Here is an 18,059-nt window from a genome sequence, read left to right as displayed (position 1 = left end):
AGCAGTCTTCTAAAAGCTTATTAATAGAAAAAAAATCATTTATTAATTTTTATCATCTACTGCTTTTGCTGAGCATCTCTATTTTATTTTGTTTTTTTTTCTATTTCTGCTCTTCACTATTTTCTTCTTTCTTTGGATTCACTCTGTTCTTTTTGCATCTTCTTCAGTAATACTTAACATATTATGAGCATTTCCTGCTGTTTCATAAATGCATTTAAGACCATAAATTCCCCTCTAAGTTTTGCTTTACTTCAATTTCACAAGTCCTGATACTTCCACTGTGATTTTCTCTAATCCACGGATTAGTTTGTTTTTAGTCTCTAAACATACAAAATTTCTAAAGATTATCTTTTTATTGTGCTATATGACATAGATTCTTTGGAATTATGGAGACTTGCTTTGTTACCTAGTTGCAATCAATATTTATAAATGTATCATATAAACTTACTCTTCGTTATGGGCAAAATTTAGTAAATCCATTATATCAAGCTTGTTAACTATGTTGTATAAAAAGGGATTCAACCCTACCCATTTGGAACCCAGAATGCGGCTGGTTAATAACCAAGTAAAGGTTTTGATTCCTGAAAGCTTAATGGAAGAAGTGTTTAGCTCTTTCCATCAGAACACCCACTATGGGAGGGACGCCACCCTATAATGGATACAAGATTTTATGCAAGGACCTATTATGTCCAGGACTGTTCAAAGGGTTATACAGAAGTACTTGACTTGTGTTAAAAATAACACCAGAAATAGGCCTCCTCCCCCTCATATGGAATTCAGGAGGTTGGGGGTGGTGAGGGGGGAAGCCCAGGGAAAGACTGGCAGGTAGATTTCATGGTTATGCCCAAGACTAAAGGAAACTTTCATTATCTACTGGTAATGGTAGACACTTTTACAGGCCGAGTGAAAGCACTCCTGTGTCAGACAGAAAGGGCTTCTGAGGGAATGAAGTCCTTACTTAAAGAAATAATTCCCAGGTTTGGACTCTCCAGTTCAATTCAGAGTGACAACAGATGAGCTTTTGTTGACAGTAGTACACAAGGGGTTTCAGAGCAACCTGGAATAAAATGGAATTCCCAGTCAACTGGGAAAATGGAGAAGAGGAATTATACTTTGAAAGGACTGTAGACAAAATCTGTCAAAAAACTGATTTAACATGGGACAAAATATTGTCACTTGCACTGTTTAGAATCAGGGTGGCCCCTAGAAGCAGACTCCAATTGAGTCCTTATGAGATACTGTACAAGAGACCATTCCTCTATTCTGAGTTGCTAGGCAGACAAATTTCTGATCAGAAGTAAAAGAATTAGATACTATGAGGTATGTACAAACACTGGAATTAGTTTTGAATGCTATTCATAGATTTGCCAATAACAGGATGAAGTACCCTACAGATTTCCCCCATCATCAGATAAAACCTGGGGAAGAGGGAGCTTTGAAAAACCTGGAAAGAAGTACTCCCAGAAAACCAACCACAACCCCAGTGGGTGGGGCCTTATCAGGTTTTGCTAGTAACTAACTCTTCTGTCAAACTTGAAGATGTTAAGCTTTGGATACACTCCCCACTGAAGGGGCGATCCCTCTTGCCCATCACCACAATAAAGGAGAAAACTGCTGCTAAAAGCCATTAACAGATCTTGAAGTCCTCTTTAGAAGAAACAGTAAGAAACAAAGGGGATGGCTCCTTACATTAAGGTAAGGACTGTAATTTTTCTGTTGCTGGAGGAAAGTCATATTATCTGTGTACCAAAACCCTGCCTTTGTTTGATCCTGGAGGCTAGTTCTGACTCCTTCTCAAGATAAAGTTACTTTACTCCTTCACTATAATTACACTACTCTGGAACTGAAGTACCCACTTCTTTCACACTTGCATTCAGACCCAGAAAATAATGGCGAAAAGGCCAAGTACCTCCTCTGGGAACAGGCCTATGTAAACCCCCAGCAAAGCTTGTTGAGCATGCTGATCCAACTGGAAGCCAAAGTGGCAAGTAAGCAATGGTCCACTATACTGGGGTGCAGAAAGCCAGAAAGCCAAGCTTTGGAAAACCTACGGCCCCACCCTGGGCGATGGGATATTTTGAGCAGTAACTGTAAGTTACACCACTGCGCCTTGATGGCCTCAGCTCCCTGGATTAATAAAAAGGGGCTATATCAGGTAGTACAACTGGTAGGCAAAGGGGACAGGAACATTTTCCAGAGACAGCACATACTGCCTATGGGAAGCCACTGGGCCCTGGTGAATAATGAAGCTGTGCCCCACATTTGGACGCAAGTCTCAATGTTGAGCTGCACTTTGAAAAGCAACATTTGGTTCTGCCCTCAAACCCAGTGGGACTCAGAGACCACTCTGACTTGGCCTACAAGAAAGACCCCCATACAAGATAACATATGGTGGGCTTCCCTGGTGGCGCAGTGGTTGAGAGTCTGCCTGCCAATGCAGGGGACACGGGTTCGTGCCCCGGTCCGGGAGGATCCCACATGCCACAGAGCGGCTGGGCCCATGAGCCATGGCCGCTGAGCCTGCACCTCCGGATCCTGTGCTCCGCAACAGGAGAGGCCACAACAGTGAGAGGCCCGTGTACCGCAAAAAAAAAAAAGGTAACATATGGTATATGGGAAAAGGAACGTTCCGCTGAGAAAGAGTCAGTAATGAGACAGGCGTTCTATCTGATGGGTATTGTAACAATAACACCTTTAGTATGAATGACACAGGAATTTGGTGCAATTATGGTACAGTCAGGAAACTGTAATGTAAAAAAATAAATGTATGGTAACACTGATGTAGGTGACTATATATACAGGAACTGGAACTAACTCCCCCACCCCCCACTCTACTGTGTAAGTTGAGGACAGTTGGATTGGAGGAAAAATCTGAACTAGTCCAGCAGGTCTTGCAAGAGAGTGCTAAAGAATTCCACTGAGTACAGATAATGGTAGACAAGGGAGAAAAGAGAATAGTGCAACGAACAAGAGACTATGCAAACACCGTTCAGGAATCATCGGTTGGTTTTCTTCCTTTCCAGTCCGTGGGAAATTTTTATTACATTAAAGAGAAAGCTGCTCTCTTTCTGACAGTCGTTCTCTCATTTTTCTTACAGAAATGTTATTGTAAAAGAAGGATATGGCAAGCTAAGAAAAAGAAATTTTAATGTTAAGCCCTGAGGCATCACCTGGTCACCTCACCACCTACCAAACAGAAAATTGTGCACAAGCTGATCACATTTCCCAGGGCCACCTCCCTCACCTTGCCTTTAAAACCCCCTCCCTGGACTTCCCTCGTGGCACAGTGGTTAGGAATCTGCCTACCAATGCAGGGGACACGGGTTCAAGCCCTGGTGCAGGAAGATCTCACATGCCATGGAGCAACTAAGCCTGTGCACCACAACCACTCAGCCCACGTGCCACAACTACTGAAGCCCACACGCCTAGAGCCTGCGCTCCACAATAAGAGAAGCCACTTCAATGAGAAGCGCACGCATTACACTGAAGAGTAGCCCCCGCTCGCCGCAACTAGAGAAAGCCCGTGCGCAGCAACAAAGACCCAACACAGCCAGAAATTAATTAATCAGTTAATTAATTAATTAAAAAAAAACTTTTTTTTTAATGGCTTCCCTGAAAGCCATCACAGAGTTAGGGTCTTCTGACCATTAGAGGCGCCTGTACTACTTTCTTGGTATCTCACAATAAATGCTGTACTTTCCTTCACCACAACCTGGGCCAGCAGACTAGGTTCGCTGTATGTGAGGTGAGTGGACCCAAGTTTGGTTCAGTAACACACACTTAAACAGCACATACAAAATCTCATGCCCTCTGGGACCCAGGGCAGAAGCAGTAATTTGAAGGGAGCCTGGGTCAGACCTACATGCTGATCTTGGAGAATCTCCCACAGAGGCAGGAGAAATATAATATAATATAATAACCAGAAAATATAAACCAGCTTTACAAAAAATGTTAAAGTGACTTCTCTAAGCGAAAAAGAAAACTCCACAACTAGAAACATTAAAATTATGAAAGAAAAAGCTCATTGGTATAGACAAATATACAGTAAAGGCAGCAGATCATCCACACAAAAAGCTATAGGAAGGTTAAAAGACAAAAGTAGTAAAATCATCTGTATCCACAATAAGCAGCTAAGGGATACACAAAACAATTGGATGTAAAATATGATGTCAAAAACAGTAATCATAGGCACAGGGGCCTATGATTAAGCCCTGGGGCGTCACCTGGTCACCTCACCTCCTACCAAACAGAAAATTGTGCACAAGCTGATCACATTCCCCAGGGCCCCCTCCCTCACCTTGCCTTTAAAACCCCTTCCCTGGACTTCCCTGGTGGTGCAGTGGTTAAGAATCTGCCTGCCAATGCAGGGGATACGGGTTCGAGCCCTGTGCTTAATCATAGGCACATCTCTTGAAATGAAGAGATCAGCAACTTGAAACAATCACACACTATATATAGATTGTTATACATAAACCACATGATAACAACAAACCAAAAATCTATGATACACACACAAAAAATGAGAAAGGAATCCAAGCAAAACACTAAAGACAGTCATCAAATAACAAGAGAATAAGAAAGGAACAAAAAACAACTACAATAAACAAGCTAAAAATAATTACCAAAACGGCAATAAAGACATACATATCAATAATTACTTAAAATGTAAGTGAACTAAGTGGTCCCATCAAAAGACACAGAGTGGATGAGTGGATTCAAAAACAAGACCTGTATATATGTTGCCTACAAAAGACTCATGGCAGATCTAAAGACATGCAAAGACTGAAAGTGAGGGGATAGTAAAAGGTATTCCATGCAAATGGAAAGAAAAGAAAGCCAGGGTAATGATATTTAAATGAGACAAAATAGACTTTAAAACAAAGACTGTTACAGGAGACAAAGAAGGACATTACATAATGAATAAGGGAATCAATCCAAGAACATTTAACATTTATAAATATATATGCACCCAACATAGGAGCATTTACATACATAAAGCAAATATTAACAGACATAAAGGGAGAAATCAACGGTAATAATAGTAGGGGACTTCAACACCCCACTTCCATCAATAGAGAGATCATCCAGACAGAAAATCAATAAGGAAATACTGGCCTTAAATGACACATTACACCAGATGGGCTATATATACATATATAAAACATTCCATCCAAAAGCAGAAGAATGCACATTCTTTCCAAGTATACATGGAACATTCACCAGGATAGATCACACACCAGGCCAGAAAACAAGCTTCAGTGAATTTTTAAAAAGATCAAGCATCTTTTCTGACCACAACTCTGAGACTAGAAATCAACTACAAGGGACTTCCCTAGTGGTGCAGTGGTTAAGAATACGCCTGCTAATGCAGGGAACATGGGTTCAAGCCCTGGTCCGGGAAGATCCCACATGCCACAGAGCAACTAAGCCTGTGTGCCACAACTACTGTGCCTGCGCTCTAAGAGCCCACACAAGCTACAACTACTGAAGCCCGCACGCCTAGAGCCCATGCTCCACAACAAGAAAAGCCACTGGAATCAGACACCCGTGCACCTCAATGAAGAGCAGCCCCTGCTCGCCACAATTAGAAAAAGCCCACGCACCTCAATGAAAAGTAGCCCCCGCTCTCCACAACTAGGAAAATCCCGCATGCAGCAACAAAGACCCAACACAGCCAAAAATAAATAACTAAGTAAATTTATTAAAAGAAAAAAAATCAACTATAAGAAAAAAACTGCATAAAACCTCCACAAATGTGTGGAGGCTAAACAATATGCTACTAAACAACCAATGGATCGCTGAAGGAATCAAAGAGGAAATCAGAAAAATACCTGGAGGCTAATGAAAACAAAAACACAATGATCCAAAATCCATGAGAGGCAGCAAAAGCAATTCTAAGAGGGAAGTTTATAGCAATACAAGATTACCACAGGAAACAAGAAAGAAAACAAATAAACAACCTAACCTTACACCTAAAGGAACTAGAAAAAGAAGAACAAACAAAACCCAAAATTAGTAGAAGGAAAGAAATCATAAAGATCAGAGCATATTTAAATGAAATACAGACTAAGAAAACAATAGAAAAGATCAATGAAACTAAGAGCTGGTTCTTAGAAAAGCTAAACAAAATCTATAAACCTTTAGCTAGACTCGTCAAGAAAAAAAGAGGGTCCAAATCAATAAAATTAGAAATCAGACGCTACAACTGACACTGCAGAAATACAAAGGATCATAAGAGACTACTATGCACAACTGTATGTCAATAAAATGGACAACCTAGAAGAAACAGACAAATTCCTAGTAATGTACAATCTCCCAAGATTGAACCAGGAAGAAATAGAAAATATGGACAGCCCAATTACCATTAATGAAATTGAATCAGTAATTTTTAAAAAAACCTCTCAATGAACAAAAGTCCAGGACCAGATAGCTTCACAGGTGAATTCTACCAAACATTTAGAGAAGAGTTAACACCTACCCTTTCAAACTATTGCAAAAAACTGCAGAGGAAGGAATGTTTCCCAACTCATGCTACAAGGCCAGCATCACCCTGATACCAAAACCAAACAAAGATATCACAAAACAATGTTACAGACCAATATCACTGATGAACACAGATGCAAAAATTCTCAACAAAATATTAGGAAACCGAACCCAACAGTACATTGAAAAGATCATATACCATGATCAAGTCGCATTTATCCCAGGGAGGCAAGGATTTTTCAATACCCACAAATCAATCAATGCGATACATCACATTAACAAACTGAAGAATAAAAACGATATGATCACCTCAATAGATGCAGAAAAAGCTTCTGACAAAATGCAACATCTATTTATGATTAAAAAAAAAAACTCCAGTAAGTGGGTATAGAGGGAACATACCTCAACATTTCCTCTAAGATCAGGAACAAGACAAGGATGCCTGCTCTCTCCACTTTTATTCAACATAGTTTTGGAAGTCCTAGCCACAAGAAAGATAAGAAAAAGAAATAAAGGGAATCGAAATTAAAAGGGAAGAAGTAAAACTGTCACTGTTTACAGATAACATGACACTTCAGACATAGAAATTACTAAGATGCCTACTAGAGCTCATTAATGAATTCAATAAAGCTACAGGATACAAAATTAATATACACAAATCTGTTGCATTTCTATCCACTAACAATGAACTGTCAGAAAGAGATATTAAGGAGACAATCCCATTTACAATAGCATCAAAAAGAATTTAAAACCTAGGAATAAACCTGAGGTAAAAGACCTGTACTCAAAAAACTATAAGACACTAATGAAAGAAACATAAGATGACACAAACAGATGGAAAGATATACCATATTCATGGATTGGAATAATTAATATTGTTAAAATGACCATACTACCCAAGGCAATCTACAAATTCAATCCAATCCCTATCAAAATACAAATGGCATTTTTCACAGAACTAGATCAAATAATTTAAAAATTGTATAGAAACAAAAAAGACCCCAAATAGCCAAAACAATCTTGAGAAAGAAAAACAGAGCTGGAGGAATCACATCCCTGACTTCAGACTATACTACAAAGCTACAGTAATCAAAGCAGTATGGTACTGGCACAAAAGAGACATAGATCAATGGAACAGAATACAGAGCCCAGAAATAAACCCACATACTTACAGTCAAATAATCTATGGCAAAAGAGGCAAGAATATACAATGGGGAAAAGACAGTCTCTTCAATAATTGGCACTGAGAAAACTGGACAACTACATGTAAATGAATGAAATTAGAACATTTTCTAACATCATATACAAAAATAAACCCCAAATGGATTAAAGACCTAAATGTAAGACTTGAAACCATAAAACCCGTAGAAGAAAACACTGACGGAATACTCTTTGACATAAATTGTAGCAATATTTTTTTTGAATCTGTCCCCTAAGGCAAAGGAAACAAAAGCAAAAACAAACAATTGGGACCTGATTAAACATAAAAGCTTTTGCACAGCAAAGGAAAACATCAACAAAATGAAAAGACAACCTACCGAATGGAAGAAAATATTTGCAAATAATATGACCTATAAGGGGTTAATATCCAAAATATATAGACAGCTCATACAGCTCAACATTTTAAAACACTCAATTAAAGAATGCAGAAGACATGAATAGACATTTCTTCCACAGGAGATACACAGATGGCCAACAGGCACATAAAAAAATTCTCAACATCACTAATTATGAGAGAAATGTAAATAAAAACCACAATGAGATATCACCTCACACCTGTCAGAATGGCTATCATCAAAAAGAACACAAATAATAAATGCTGGCAAGGAAGTGGAGAAAAGGGAACCCTCATACACTGTTGGTGAGAATGTAGATTGGTGCAGCTACTGTCGAAACAGTTGGGAGGTTGCTCAAAAACTAAAACAGGGGCTTCCCTGGTGGCGCAGTGGTTAAGACTCCATGCTCCCAATACAGGGGGGTTGGTTTCGATCCCTGGTCAGGGAACTAGATCCCACAAGCATGCCACAACTAAGAAGCCCATCTGCCGCAACTAAGGAGCACACGGGCCGCACCTAAGGAGCTGGTGAGCAGCAACTAAGGAGACTGCCTGCTGCAACTAAGACCTGGTGCAATCAAATGAATAAATAAATAAATAAATATTTTTTGTAAAAATCTAAGAACAGAACTATCATATGATCCATCAATTACACTCCTGGGTATATATCCAAATAAAACTAAAATGCTAATTCAAAAATACATGCACCCCAATGTCCATAGCAGCATTGTTTACAATAGCCAAGATATAGAAGCAACCTAAGTGTCCATCAACAGATGAATGGATAAAGAAGACGTGGTATATATACAATGGAATAATATTCAGCCTTAAAAAAGGATGAGATTTTGGACTTCCCTGGTGGCCCAGTGGTTGGGAGTCCGCCTGCCAATGCAGGGGACGTGGGTTCGTGCCCCGGTCTGGGAGGATCCCACATGCCACGGAGCAGCTGGGCCCGTGGGCCATGGTTGCTGAGACTGCATGTCTGGGGCCTGTGCTCCGCAACAGGAGAGGCTGCAACAGTGAGAGGCCCACGTACCGCAAAAAAAAAAAAAAAAAAAAAGGATGAAATTTTGCCATTTGCAACAACATGGATGGACCTGGAGGGTATTATGCTTAGTGAAATAAATCAGACACAGAAAGACAAATACTGCATGTTATCACTTATATGTAGAATCTAAAAAACAAAACAAACTAGTGATTATAATAAAAAAGAGACTTACAGATATAGAAAATAAACTAGTGGTTACCAGTGGGGAGAGGGAATATGGAGAGGCAATATAGGGGTAGGGGATTAAGAGGTACAAACTACCACATATAAAATAAATAAGCTACAAGTGTATACAGTGCAGCACAGGGATTATAGCCAATATTTTATAACTATAAGTGCAGTATCCTCTAAAAAATTTTGAATCATTGAGACTGGTTCAAGTTGGTGGAGTAGAAGGACGTATGCTCACTCCCTCTTGTGAGAGAACCGATCACAACCAACTGCTGAATAATCATCGACAGGAAGACACTGGAACGCACCAAAAAAGATACCCCACATCCACAGACAAAGGAGAAGCCACAATGAGACGGTAGGAGGGGCACAACCACAATAAAATCAAATCCCAAAACTGCTGCGTGGGTGACTCACAAACTGGAGAACACATATACCACAGAAGTCCACCCACTGAAGTGAAGGTTCTGAGCCCCACGTCAGGCTTTCCAACCTGGGGTCGGGCAACAGCAGGAGGAATTCCTAGAGAATCAGGCTTTGAAGGCTAGCGGGATTTGATTGCAGGACTTTGGCAGGACTGGGGGAAACAGACTCCACTCTTGGAGGGCACACACAAAGTAGTACATGCATCGGGACCCAGGGGGAAGGAGCAGTGACCCCACAGGAGACTGAACGAGACTTACCTGCTAGTGCTGGAGGGTCTCCTGCAGAGGCAGGGAGTGGCTGTGGCTCACTGTGGGGACAAGGAAACTGGCAGCAGAAGTTCTGGGAAGTACTCCTTGGCGTGAGCCCTCCCAAAGTCTGCCATTAGCCGCATCAAAGAACCCGGTAGGCTCCAGTACTGGGTCGCCTCAGGCCAAACAACCAACAGGGAGGGAACCCAGGCCGACCCATCAGCAGACAAGCAGATTAAAGTTTTATTGAGCTCTGCCCACCAGAGCAACACCCACCTCTAACCACCACCAGTCCCTCCCATCAGGAAACTTGCATAAGCCTGTTAGATAGCCTCATCCAACAGCCAGCAAACAGCAGAAGCAAGAAGAACAACAAATCTGCAGCCTCTGGAAGGAAAACCACATTGACAGAAAGATAGACAAAATGAAAAGGCAAAGGACTTTGTACCAAATGAAGGAACAAGATAAAACCCCAGAAAACCAACTAAATGAAGTGGAGATAGGCAACCTTCCAGAAAAAGAATTCAGAATAATGATAGTGAAGATGATCCAGGACCTCGGATAAAGAATGGAGGCAAATATCGAGAAGATGCAAGAAATGTTTAACAAAGACCTAGAAGAATTAAAAAACAAACACCTAGAAGAATTAAAGAACAAACAGAGATGAACAATACAATAATTAAAATGAAAAATACACTAGAAGGAATCAATAGCAGAATAACTAAGGCAGAAGAACAGATAAGCGACTGGGAAGACAGAAGGGTGGAATTCACTGACATGGAACAGAATAAAGAAAAATGAATGAAAAGAAATGAAGACAACCTAAGAGACCTCTGGGACAACATTAAATGCAACAACATTCACATTACAGGGGTCCCAGAAGGAGAAGAGAAAGAGAAAGGACCCAAGAAAATATCTGAAGAGATTATAGTTGAAAACTTCCCTAACATGGGAAAGGAAATAGCCACCCAAGTCCAGGAAGCGCAGAGAGTCCTAGGCAGGATAAACCCAAGGAGAAACACGCCGAGACACACAGTAATCAAATTGACAAAAATTAAAGACAAAGCAAAATTATTGAAAGCAACAAGCAAAAAACGACAAATAACATACAAAGGAACACCCATAAGGTTAACAGCTGATTTCTCAGCAGAAACTCTATAAGCCAGAAGGGAATGGCATGATATATTTAAAGTGATGAAAGGGAAGAACCTACAACCAAGATTACACTACCCGGCAAGGATATCATTCAGATTCGATGGAGAAATAAAAAGCTTTACAGACAAGCAAAAGCTAAGAGAATTTAGCAACACCAAACCAGCTCTACAACAAATGCTAAAGGAACTTCCCTAAGTGGGAAACACAAGAGAAGAAAACAACCTACAAAAACAAATCCATAACATTTAAGAAAATGGTAACAGGAACAAACATATCGATAACTACCTTAAACATGAATGGATTAAATGCTCCAACCAAAAGACACAGGCTCAATGAATGGATACAAAAACAAGACCAATATATACGCAGTCTACAAGAGACCCACTTCAGACCCAGGGACACATACAGACTAAAAGTGAGGGGATGGAAAAAGATACTCCACGCAAATGGAAATCAAAAGAAAGCTGGAGTAGCAATACTCACATCAGATAAAATAGACCTTAAAATAAAGAATGTTACAAGAGACAAGAAAGGACACTACAAAATGATCAAGGGATCAATCCAAGAAAAAGATATAACAATTATAAATATATATGCACCCAACACAGGAGCACCTAAATACATAGGGCGGGTTTCCCTGGTGGTGCAGTGGTTGAGAGTCCGCTTGCCAATGCAGGGGACACAGGTTCGTGCCCCGGTCCGGGAAGATCCCACATGCTGCGGAGTGGCTGGGTCTGTGAGCCATGGCCGCTGAGCCTGCGCTCTGCAACGGGAGAGGCCACAACAGTGAGAGGCCCGCGTACAGCAAAAAATAAATAAATTAAAAAATTAAAAATAAATAAATACATAGGGCAACTGCTAACAGTTATGAAAGAGGAAACTGACAGTAACCCAATAACAGTGGGGGACTTTAACACCTCACTTACACCAATGGATAGATCATCCAAACACAAGCTTTAAATGACACAATAGACCAGATAGATTTAATTGATATTTATAGGACATTTCATCCAAAAACAGCAGATTACACTTTCTTCTCAAATGCACATGGAACATTCTCCAGGATAAATCACATCCTGGGTCACAAATCAAGCCTCAGTAAATTTAAGAAAACTGAAATCATATCAAGCATTTTTTCTGACCACAACGTTATGAGATTAGAAATCAATTGCAGGGAAAAAAACGTAAAAAATACAAACACGTGGAGGCTAAACAATACGTTACTAAATAACCAAGAGATCACTGGAGAAATCAAGGAGGAAATCAAAAGATACCTAGAGACAAATGACAACGAAAACATGACAATCTAAAACCTATGGGATGCAGCAAAAGCAGTTCTAAGAGGGAAGTTTATAGTTATACAAGCCTACCTCAAGAAAAAAGAAAAATCTCAAATAAACAACCTAACCTTACACCTAAAGGAACTAGAAAAAGAAGAACAAACAAAACCCAAAGTTAGTAGAAGCACAGAAATCATAAAGATCAGAGCAGAAATAAATGAAATAGAAACAAAGAAAACAATTGCAAAGATCAATAAAACTAAAAGCTGGTTCTTTGAGAAGATAAACAAAATTGACAAACCATTAGCCAGACTCATCAAGAAAAAGAGGGAGAGGACTCAAATCAGTAAAGTTAGAAATGAAAAAGGAGAAGTTACAACAGACACTGCAGAAATACAAAGCATCCTAAGAGACGATAACAAGCAACTCTATTCCAATAAAATGGACAAAGTGGAAGAAATGGACAAATTCTGAGAAAGGTATAACCTTCCAAGACTGAAGCAGGAAGAAATAAAATAACAGAACAATCACAAGTAATGAAATTGAAACTGTGATTAAAAATCTTCCAACAAACAAAAGTCCAGGACCAGATGGCTTCAGAGGTGAATTCTGTCAAATATTTAGAAGAGCTAACACCCATCGTTCTCAAACTCTTCCCAAAAACTGCAGAGGAAGGAATACTCCCAAACTCTTTCTATGAGGCCACCATCACCCTGATACCAAAACCAGACAAAGATACAAAAAAAGAAAATTACAGACCAACATCACTGATGAATATGGATGCAAAAATCCTCAACAAAATACTAGCAAACAGAATCCAACAACATATTAAAAGGATCACACACCATGATCAAGTGGGATTTATCCCAGGGATGCAAGGATTCTTCAATATACGCAAATCAATCAATGTGATACACCACACTAACAAATTGAGGAATAAAAACCATATGATCATCTCAAAAGATGCAGAAAAAGCTTTTGACAAAATTCAACACCGATTAATGATAAAAACTCTCCAGAAAGTGGGCATACAGGGAACCTACCTCAACATAATAAAGGCCATATACAACAAACCCACAGCAAACATCATTCTCAATGGTGAAAAACAAACCATTTCCTCTAAGATCAGGAATGAGACAAGGACGTCCACTCTCACCACTATTATTCAACATAGTTTTGGAAGCCCTAGCCATGGCAACCAGAGAAGGAAAAGAAATAAAAGGAATACAAATTGGAAAAGAAGAAGTAAAACTCACTTTGTAGATGACATGATACTATACATAGAGAATCCTAAAGATGCCACCAGAAAACTACTAGAGCTAATCAATGAATCTGGTAAAGTTGCATGATACAAAATTAATGCACAGAAATCTCTTGCATTCTTATACACTAATGATGAAACATCTGAACGAGAAATTAAGCAAACACTCCCATTTACCATTGCAACAAAAAAAGTAAAATACCTAGGAATAAACCTGCCTAGGGAGAAAGAAGACCTGTACGCAGAGAACTATAAGACACTGATGAAAGAAATTAAAGAGGATACAAACAGATGGAGAAATATTCCATGTTCTTGGATTGGAAGAATCAATACTGTGAGAATGAATATACTACCCAAAGCAATCTACAGATTCAATGCAATCCCGATCAAATTACCAATGGCATTTTTTACAGAACTAGAACAAAAAATCTTAAAATTTGTATGGAGACACAAAAGACCCTGAATAGCCAAAGCAGTCTTGAGGAGCTGGAGGAATCAGACTCCTTGACTTCTGACTATACTACAAAGCTACAGCAATCAAGACAACATGGTACTGGCCCAAAAACAGAAATATAGATCAATGGAACAGGATAGAAAGCCCAGAGATAAACCCACACACCTATGGTTAAGTAATCTATGACAAAGTAGGCAAGGATATACAATGGAGAAAAGACACTCTCTTCAGTAAGTGGTGCTGGGAAAATTGGACAGCTACATGTAAAAGAATGAAATTAGAACACTCTCTAACACCATACACAAAAATACACTCAAAATGTATTAGAGACCTAAATGTAACACTTCTCCAAAGAAGACATACAGATGGCCAAGAAGCACATGAAAAGCTGCTCAACATCACTAATTATCAGAGAAATGCAAATCAAAACTACAATGAGGGAGGGGGGACCTTGAAGATGGCGGAAGAGTAAGACGCGGAGATCACCTTCCTCCCCACAGATACACCAGAAATACATCTACACGTGGAACAACTCCTACAGAACACCTACTGAAGGCTGGCAGAAGACCTCAGACCTCCCAAAAGGCAAGAAACTCCCCACGTACCTGGGTAGGGCAAAAGAAAAACAAAGAAAAAACAGAGACAAAAGAATAGGTACGGCACCCGCACCAGTGGGAGGGAGCTGTGAAGGAGGAAAAGTTTCCACACACTAGGAAGCCCCTTTGGGGGCGGAGACTGCGGGAGGCGGAGGGGGGAGCTTCGAAGCCGTGGAGGAGTGCACAGCAACGGGTGTGGAGGGCAAAGCGGGGAGATTCCCGCACAGAGGATCGGTGCCGACCGGCACTCACCAGCCCGAGGCTTGTCTGCTCACCCGCCGGGGCGGGCGGGGCTGCGAGTTGAGGCTCTGAGGCTCGGGTTTCGGTTTCGGACGGAGTGCACGGAGAGGACTGGGGTTGGCGGCTTCAACATAGCCTGAAGAGGTTAGTGCACCACGGCTAGCCGGGAGGGAGTCCGGGAAAAGTCTGCACCTGCCGAAGAGGCAAGAGACTTTTTCTTCCCTCTTCGTTTCCTGGTGCGTGAGGAGAGGGGTTTAAGAACGCTGCTTAAAGGAACTCCAGAGACGGGCGCGAGCCGCGGCTAAAACCGCGGACCCCAGAGACGGGCGCGAGCCGCGGCTAAAACCGCGGACCCCAGAGACGGGCGGGAGACGCTAAGGCTGCTGCTGCCGCCACCGAGGGGCCTGTGTGCGAGCACAGGTCACTCTCCACACCCCCCTTCCACGGAGCCTGTGCAGCCCGCCACTGCCAGGTTCCCGGGATCCAGGGACAACTTCCCCGGGAGAACGCACGGCGGGCCTCAGGCTGGTGCAAAGTCACGCCGGCCTCTGCCGCCGCAGGCCCGCCCCGCACTCCGTGCCCCTCCCTCCCCGCCGGCCTGAGTGCGCCAGAGCCCCCGAATCAGCGGCTCCTTTAACCCCGTCCTGTCTGAGCAAAAAACAGATGCCCTCCAGCGACCTACACGCAGAGGCAGGGCCAAATCCAAAGCTGAGCCCCTGTGAGCTGTGAGAACAAAGAAGAGAAAGGGAAATCTCTCCCAGCAGCCTCAGAAGCAGCGGATAAAAGCTCCACAATCAACTTGATATACCCTGCATCTGTGGAATACCTGAATAGACAACCAATCATCCCAAATTAAGGAAGTGGACTTTAGGAGCAAGATCTATGATTTTTTTCCCTTTTCCTCTTTTTGTGAATGTGTATGTGTATGCTTCTGTGTGAAATCTTGTCTGTATAGTCTTGCTTCCACCATTTGTCCTAGGGTTTTATCCGTCCATGGTTTTTTAAAAAAATTTTTTCTTAATAATTTTAATAACGTTATTATACTTTACCTTCGTTCTTTCTTTCTTTCCTTCCTTCCTTCCCTCCTTTAGACAATGAATCATCCCAAATTGAGGAGGTGGTCTCTGACAGCAAGATTTATGATTTTTCCCCCTTTACCTCTTTTAGTGAGGGTGTATGTGTATGCTTCTGTGTAAGATTTTGTCTGTATAGCTTTGCTTCCAACATTTGTCCTAAGGTTCTATCCGTCCCTTTTTTTTCTAAATAAGAATTTTTTAATTCAATAACTTTCTTATACTTTATTTTATTTTTACTGTATCTTCTTTCTTTCTGTCTTTTTTCCTTCTTTCCCTCCTTCCTTCCTTCCTCCCTCCCTCCCTCATTTCTTTCCTTTTTGCCTTCTTTCCTTCTTTGCTTCTTTCTTTCTTTCTTTCTTTCTTCCTTCCTACCTTCCTTCCTTCCTTCCCTCCTTTCCTTCTTTCTTTCCTCCTACTAATTCCCTCTACTTTTTCTCCCTTTTATTCTGAGCTGTGTGGATGAAAGGCTCTTGGTGCTCCAGCCAGGAGTCAGGGCTCTGTCTCTGAGGTAGGAGAGCCAACTTCAGGACACTGGTCCACAAGAGACCTCCCAGCTCCACATAATATCAAACGGCGAAAATCTCCCAGAGACCTCCATCTTAACACCAGCACCCAGCTTCACTCAACGACCAGCAAGCCACAGTGCTGGACAACCTATGCCAAACAACTAGCAAAACAGGAACACAACCCCACCCATTAGCAGAGAGGCTGCCTAAAATCATAAGGCCACAGACACCCCAAAACACACCACCAGACGTGAACCTGCCCACTAGAGAGACAAGATCCAGCCTCATCCACCACAACACAGGCACTAGTCCCCTCCACCAGGAAGCCTACACAACCCACTGAACCAACCTTAGCCACTGGAGACAAAAACAGCGGGAAAACAGCGGGAACTATGAACCTGCAGTCTGCAAAAAGGAGACCCCAAACACAGTAAGATAAGCAAAATGAGAAGACAGAAAAACACACAGCAGATAAAGGAGCAAGATAAAAATGCACCAGACCTAACAAATGAAGAGGAAATAGGCAGTCTACCTGAAAAAGAATTCAGAATAATGATAGTAAGGATGATCCGAAATCTTGGAAATAGAATGGACAAAATGCAAGAAACAGTTAACAAGGACCTAGAAGAAATAAAGATGAAACAAGCAACGATGAACAACACAATAAATGAAATTAAAAGTACTCTAGATGGGATCAATAGCAGAATAACTGAGGCAGAAGAACGGATAAGTGACCTGGAAGATAAAATAGTGGAAATAACTACTGCAGAGCAGAATAAAGAAAAAAGAATGAAAAGAACTGAGGACAGTCTCAGAGACCTCTGGGACAACATTAAACGCACCAACATTCGAATTATAGGGGTTCCAGAAGAAGAGAAAAAGAAAGGGACTGAGAAAATATTTGAAGAGATTATAGTTGAAAACTTCCCTAATATGGGAAAGGAAATAGTTAATCAAGTCCAGGAAGCACAGAGAGTCCCATACAGGATAAACCCACGGAGAAACACACCAAGACACATATTAATCAAACTGTCAAAAATTAAATACAAAGAAAGCATATTAAAAGCAGCAAGGGAAAAACAACAAATAACACACAAGGGAATCCCCATAAGGTTAACAGCTGATCTCTCAGCAGAAACCCTACAAGCCAGAAGGGAGTGGCAGGACATACTGAAAGTGATGAAGGAGAAAAACCTGCAGCCAAGACTACTCTACCCAGCAAGGATCTCATTCAGCTTTGATGGAGAAATTAAAACCTTTACAGACAAGCAAAAGCTGAGAGAGTTCAGCACCACCAAACCAGCTTTACAACAAATGCTAAAGGATCTTCTCTAGGCAAGAAACACAAGAGAAGGAAAAGACCTATAATAACGAACCCAAAACAATTTAGAAAATGGGAATAGGAACATACATATCGATAATTACCTTAAATGTAAATGGACTAAATGCTCCCACCAAAAGACACAGATTAGCTGAATGGATACAAAAACAAGACGCTTATATATGCTGTCTACAAGAGACCCACTTCAGACCTAGAGACACATACAGACTGAAAGTAAG

At 41.1% G+C, this 18,059-nt stretch overlaps 1 protein-coding gene across 4 annotated transcripts in view; it reads right to left on the bottom strand.

Annotated features, from left to right (window-relative positions):
- The window catches only part of SERAC1 (serine active site containing 1), an 86,118-nt gene that overhangs the window by 51,417 nt on the left and 16,642 nt on the right, over positions 1–18,059 (bottom strand). The window contains exon 1 of one of the 4 annotated variants that reach the window (XM_027082427.1): positions 9,941–10,185. The exons of the other annotated variants lie outside the window; for them this stretch is intronic. The gene's annotated coding sequence lies outside the window, so the exon portion shown is untranslated. Of the gene's footprint in view, positions 1–9,940; positions 10,186–18,059 lie in introns of those variants that run through there. 4 annotated transcript variants of the gene reach the window in all.

This window comes from Aethalodelphis obliquidens, unplaced genomic scaffold (genome assembly GCF_003676395.1).
Source record: "Aethalodelphis obliquidens isolate GAN/ISIS:26980383/991018 unplaced genomic scaffold, ASM367639v1 scaffold3, whole genome shotgun sequence".
Taxonomy (NCBI): Eukaryota; Metazoa; Chordata; class Mammalia; order Artiodactyla; family Delphinidae; genus Aethalodelphis; species Aethalodelphis obliquidens.
Note: the sequence above shows the minus strand (reverse complement) of the source record. Positions and strands in the feature narration are given on the sequence as shown.